Source organism: Melanerpes formicivorus, unplaced genomic scaffold (genome assembly GCF_026170545.1).
Source record: "Melanerpes formicivorus ecotype bairdi unplaced genomic scaffold, bMelFor1.0.p_v2 SCAF_21, whole genome shotgun sequence".
Taxonomy (NCBI): domain Eukaryota; kingdom Metazoa; phylum Chordata; class Aves; order Piciformes; family Picidae; genus Melanerpes; species Melanerpes formicivorus.
Window position 1 is genome coordinate 1,006,535 of NW_027142373.1, and position 6,533 is coordinate 1,013,067.

Sequence of the window (6,533 nt, forward strand, 5' to 3'; positions counted from 1 at the left end):
TCCCAAAGAAGGTTGGATTAAGTAATTTTATGTAAATTCAGTCACTTCTGCAACTTTACTACAAGAAATGCATCACAAAACAGGGCAGGAGGCCTACTGAAATTGTGTGGCCTTAAAGCAGTAAGCTCTGACAAGAAAATAGAGTTCAAAGAGTGGTGCCAAGTCCAGGTGGAGAGCTGTAACTAGTGGAGTCCCCTAGGGATCAGTGGGGTCCAGTCCTGCTCAACATCTTCATCCATGACATTGATGAGGGGACAGACAGAGTCTGCTCAGCAAGTTTGCTGATGATACCAAACTGGGAAGCTTGGCTGAGACTCCTGAAGGCTGTGAAGCCATTCAGACTTGGACAGACTGAGAGCTGGGCACAGAAGAACCTGATGAGGTTCAACAGGGACAAGTGCAGAGTCCCACAGCTGGGAAGGAAGAATAAACTGCAGCAGGACAGGCTGGGAGGTGATCTGCTGGAGAGCAGCCCTGTGGAGAAGGACCTGGGAGTGCTGATGGACAAGAAGTTCAGCATGGGACAGCCCTGGTGCCTGTGCCCTGGTGGCCAAGAAGGCCAATGGGGTCCTGGGGTGCATTAAGAGTCTGTCCAGAAGATCCAGAGAGGTTCTCCTTCCCATCTGCCCTTGTGAGACCTCACCTGGAATATTGCATGCAGTTCAGGGCTCACCAGTTCAGGAGGGACAGGGATCTGCTGGTGATAGTCCAAGGGAGGGCTCCAAGGATGCTGAAGGGACTGCAGCACTGCCTGGTGAGGAGAGGCTGAGAGCCCTGGGGCTGTTTAGTCTGGAGAAGAGAAGACTGAGAGGGGATTTAATAAATGTTTACAAATAGCTGAGTGGTGGGGGTCAAGAGGGAGGGGACAGCCTCTGCTCACTTGCTCTCTTTGATAGGACAAGGGGCAATCGATATAAACTACAGCACAGGAAGTTCTACCTCAACATGAGGAGGAACTTCTTCATTGTGAGGGTCATAGAGCACTTGTTGGAACAGGCCCAGAGAGGCTGTGGAGCCTCCTTCTCTGGAGACTTTCAAGACTCATCTGGATGTGTTCCTGTGTGACCTGTGCTGGATTCCATGGTCCTGCTCTGGCAGGGGGTTGGACTCAATGATCTTCAGAGGTTCCTTGCAACCCTTAACATCCTCTCATCCTGTGATTCTATGTAGCAAGAAAACAGCTCTTCCACACCTACACTGTTTTGTCCATAAATGAGCCTCAACAGGCTTTGTTTCGACCACTGGTGAAAGCCACTTGTGTCCCAGTCTGCTGTGTGACACTGCAAAGTGTTGAAGTGGAGGCAGACTGGGGGTAGAAGTGGCTGGAATTGCCCCATCTGAAACAGGAGGTGCCAGGTCAGAGCCTTTGCTGTAGAAGGTGCTTTGGCAAGGGTACAACTGGCTGCAGGTGTCCCAGGTGCATCCCCAGCCAGCTGCTCTTCTTGGACAAAAGGAATACTGCAGACAGTGGTGTCTTGTCTGCACAGTACAGGACAGTGCTGTCACTACTGAAGAGTCCATCAGCTTAAAAACTTGTTAATGAAAATGTCATCTGGAAGCCTATGGTGGTTTGGCCATGGCTGGGGGCCAAATGCCCACCAAAGCTGCTCCTTCTTAGATGGACAGGGGAGAGGGGAAAATATTACAAACCCCAGTAATAAGATGGAAGGAATTTAATAATCATGATAAGCACAAGCTAAGGCTGTGTGGAAGCAAGAGCAGAGAGCAGTGAATCTTTGCTGCCCATCAGCACACGGTGGTCGCTCCCAGGCAGGGCTCTGGGCCTATCAGTTGCTTTGGAGGATACACACCATGGACCAAGCTCCCACACTGCTTTCTTTCACTTTGTTCTTACATGTGAGTTGATGTCACATGGCATGGAGCACCCCTTTGGACAGTTTGGGTCAGCTGGCCTGGCTGTGTAGTCTCCCAAGATCTTGCCCACGTCTCAGTGTACTCTTGGAGCAGGGGAATGTTGGAAAAGCACAGCCTGGATGCTTGTTCAGCAGTAGCCCAAACACTGCTGTGCTAGCAACACCCAGCTCCAGGACTGCAAAACACAGCTCTAGAAAGATGCTCTGAGGAGAATTAACTCCAGCCCAGCCAAACCCAATACAAAGAGAAAGGCTGCACTGTGACATGCCTCATTCACAGGATGTTAGGGGTTGGAAGGGACCTTTGGCTTTGCTCAGTCTGGAAGATGGTTGTGCATAGAGCTGACTGTGGGCTTCATTCTTTTTACTTAGGGCTGGCTAATGTGAGACAAAAATATTGCTGTCTCCTCCTGGAGTATGAAACCTGGTGGGAGGAAATGCATCATGCAAAGTAATTGATTACTGACCTGCTTAGTTTCTAGCCTTTAAAAAATCTCTTTCCCATTGTAGCTATCAGTTGTTTGTTTTCTCCCAAAAGCTGTGGAGCCATTCATGAGATGTCCCCACTGAAGACCAATTTGTTGGTATCAAAGTCACAGTGGACTATGAAACAGCTGAAATAAATACTAGGACAACTTTATACTCTGAAGCGAACAGATGAGGGCTTAATGCTTTGGGATTTACTCTGCATTGTTGTACACCACAACAATGGTTGTAGCTATGCCATGTGAGCTCATCCACAGAATTTCCACCCAAGTGCCTGTAAGGGAGAGGAGGATCTGCTGTGAGACTCAGTGTTGCGATTAAGACCACTGTCATCTACCATGCCACAAGCCCTCTGATGTCCCCTGGAGCTCAGGTGTGTGATACAGGATCTTTGCTATAGAGCAGAGAGCTGTCTTGCCTGCCAGTGCCCTCTGAAATCTCTTTCCTCATGTTCCAACTTGGCACAAATTTCAGGGGGGCACCTATGCTGCTAGAGGTGCTGGGTCCCTTCCCACATGCTCACAAACCTATCCCATGTTCTGGAGAGGAATGTCCAGTTAATGCCCTACTTTGCAGTCACCCTGAACCTCAGGCTGTGGCAATGGGAGCACAGGCAGAAGTCCCTTTTGGCTGCAGTTTGACAGGCAGATGATGATCATAAATCCACACCCACAGACTCTGACTGCTGGAGAAGCTGAACAGATTAATGCTGCTGCTGTGTAGAGAGGATGGTTTCCCTGCTGCTGGCATCTGTTCTCCCTTTCATTCTCAGGTGTGTTGGACTCCTGGGAGAAGTCATTCAGCCTGCTGCCTCACTAGCCTGTGTTTTTGTTCTGAGCCTGGTGAATCTTTGGCTGGGTCAGCAAACTGAATGGCTTGTGGAGTTCCAAAGTACCAAAATCCCTAGCAAGCAGGTGTGGCAAGTATTGAGGAGAAAGGCAGTGGGGAGCAGTCTCATCCCACCTCTTGAAATTAACTTTGCTAAATGATACAGGCATCTATGTTTATCCAGCTGGCACAGTAATTGATTTTGCAGCCATCCTCCTAGCAGGGATTCCACTTGACTGTGAACCTTAATGCTTTGGGTAGTGTCTGTTAAATTTGTCCTCCTGATGAGGTTTCTCTACTATATTCTACCCACTGACCTCCTCTTCAGGGAGTCCCAATAACCTAAATATCCCTACAACCAGCCTGCTCTGGTTTAGTGCAGGTGGCACTCAGCCATTCTTAGTTAACAGGATGTTCCTTGTTTCATTTCCTTGAAACACAAATCTCTCTGCCTACCAAAAGACTTCTCTCCTGGACTTGTCTCTAGAAATTACAAGCACTCCACCCATCCCTCTCTTGTACCAACTCTTTACCGGGGCAATGTTGGGAGCAGTTGCAGCTCACAGAATCATAGAATTGTTGAGGCTGGAAGGGACCTCAAGGATCATCCAGTTCCAACCCTCTGCCATGGGCAGGGACACCTCACACTAGATCAGGTTGCCCAGAGCCACATCCAGCCTGGCCTTAAAAACTTCCAGGGACAAGGCTTCCACCACCTCCCTGGGCAACCTGTTCCAGTGTCTTACCACCCTCATGGGGAAGAACTTCTTCCTTGGACAGTGTTTCCATTGTAAAACACAAGGCAGGTAAATGTGCCTGAGGTACAGACAGAGCTCTTACCACAAGTGTTCCAGCCACACTCCAGGCAGAGGGGATTGGGGGTGATGAGCATTTCTCCAGCAGGCTTTGCTATCCTGGAGCACACTGCAATGTTGAAGGGCTTCTGACAAAAGATGTGAGCATTTCTGTGACCAGGAGCAAGCAGAGAACCTGGGGCTCAGTCATCCACTTCCAGTGCTAGCAGATGTAGAGATGCCAGACACAGACCGCAGCCACTTCTGTGGTTTGCTGTGGAACTCCAGTTCAGAGCAACAGCACTGTGGAGTAAAACAGGATCCCACCTCAGACCTGACCTGATGGCTGTGAGGTTAAGAAGGTAGCAGCTGTATAGAGACCTTCCCAGATCTCCCCTCAGTCCAGTGTGACCTGGAGGACAGAGCTCAGCTCTCTTGGAAATGAGAAGCTACCAACCACCAGCTGTGGTTCAGGCCCCTTCCCTGGAGACATTCAAGGTGAGGCTTGACAAGGCCTTGGGCAGCCTTGACCTAGTTGGGGATGTCCCTGCTGAGTGTGGGGAGGTCAGACTGGATGACCTCTGGAGGTCCCTTCTGTCACAGACCATTCTGGCATTCTGTGATTGCGAGGCAGCTCTCTGCTGCAGAGCAACCAGAATCCAAAGCTGACGTTGGAGCCTCGCTGGGCTGCAAGGATGTCACTTAGCTCAGACAACAAGCCAGAGAAGGGCTGATTGTTCTGGGCTTCCTCAACTGCTCTGGAATGGCTGAGGGCCTGAATCCCTCCTTTCTCTATCACACAGGCACAGGGGTACACAAAGGAAGGGATTCTTCTCTCTGGCCTGCCAGCCCTGGTGCACCCAATCACTCAGCTGCTCCTCAGGGTTGGGCTGACTCCTCTCACAATGCCCTAACTCTCAACAGCCACCTACAGCAGCTTCAGAAAGACAAAGCTTCACTTCTTAGAGTGGCTTTTACAACTTGACGAGATGCATGTCCTTCCTTACCCCAGGTCCTGCTGCACCTTGCTCCTAGAGGCCATGGCCCACTGCAGAAGCAGGAAAAGTGCATTTTTCTCAGGTGAAAGTGAGCTGGTGATTATTGCTGCAGCCAACACAACCTTCCCAAGGTGCTTAGGTTGTGCTAAAAGGGGAATAATTTCAGTGTGAGTATAACATCCCAATGAAAAAGTCCTAGCTCTAGGTCTTCTTCAAGAACAGGGGGTGGGAGCATAGACTTACTCCATGTTTCATCACAAATTCCATTTTATGAACATCAATTTATGAACTGCTTCAATTATTAATCTCTCATCAGAAAAAGAGTGTGCTGAAGGGCTGTACTGGCATCACCATGCCAGCTTTACTACAAAATCAATATTGATTTTGGGCAGGAAAGAAGAGCTACCAAAAAAAAAAACCCTAGCCCACAAACCCCTGCTAATGCTCACAACTATCTGCATGCCAGTGCACAACAGACAGTGTCAGCACTGCCATTGAGGCTTTTATCTTTGCAATTAGTACATGAGGAATCTTCTTGATGCAAAATCTTGCAGCACTCAACAACAGCTGTCACACTGTCAGGTGCAGATGCACCTCAGTGTACATTCTTCTGTAGTCTCATCATGTTGTCAGCTGACAGATGTGTCAGCACATTCCATATTTCACTCCTGGACACAGTAATATAAAATATTTAAGAGCTCTGCAGGACATTTATTAAGCACCACTAAAGTGACAGATGCTCAGGTCCCTCAATTCTTCTCAATTTTTATGCTTCAAGAACTCCTTAAACTTATCATTCTTGCCTCCTAGGGAAATAAATGGCTGCAGTGAACTCAGATGAATAAGGCAATGAACAATTATATCTCCTTCCATCTTCATGCCACGGTAGACTGCATTCAGCAAGAACTGTCACTTCTGCCATATCAGGACAGGGAAGTCAGAGAGGCAGGACGGATTTTGCAAGAGCAGCAGCGTGTCTGCCACCAGACAGGTTCAGCAGGACCGACTGAGCACCTCCAACACCTGTACAAGTTCTCCCGAGTTCTGGTTCCAAAAGCTTCTTTTATTAACGTCAGCTAACACGTACTGCTGTTGCCCCTGCTCTAGACGAGCGCTGGTGCAACCAGACTCAGACACAGGCAGCCTTCAGGAGAGGCAGTTCTGGTGCTGCTCCTGGAAGGACAGCAAGAGCCTGGTCAAGCGAATCACGAATGCTACATTTAGTCACAGATTAATTACAGAGCAGCAGTTCCTCACGCCGATGTCCTGAGAGGGGCCTGAGCTGCTCCTGGCTGGCTAACGGTGGGGAAGGCTCCGGCGGTGCCCACCGTGCCTCAGATGCCTTCGCTCAGCGGCACGGGCGGCAGCGCGGGCAAGGAGCTCTGCACCAAGGCCTGTGCCCACAGCTGCCCTGGCCAGCGCCACAGCCAGCCCCGCGCCGCCACCCTCGGCACGGGAGCGTTAGCGCGGGAGGCAGCGTCCAGGAGGGACTGAGCAGGGCCCAACCCGGGCAGCAGATACTCCACCCGCCGCTCACCCTCAAAGCCACAGGT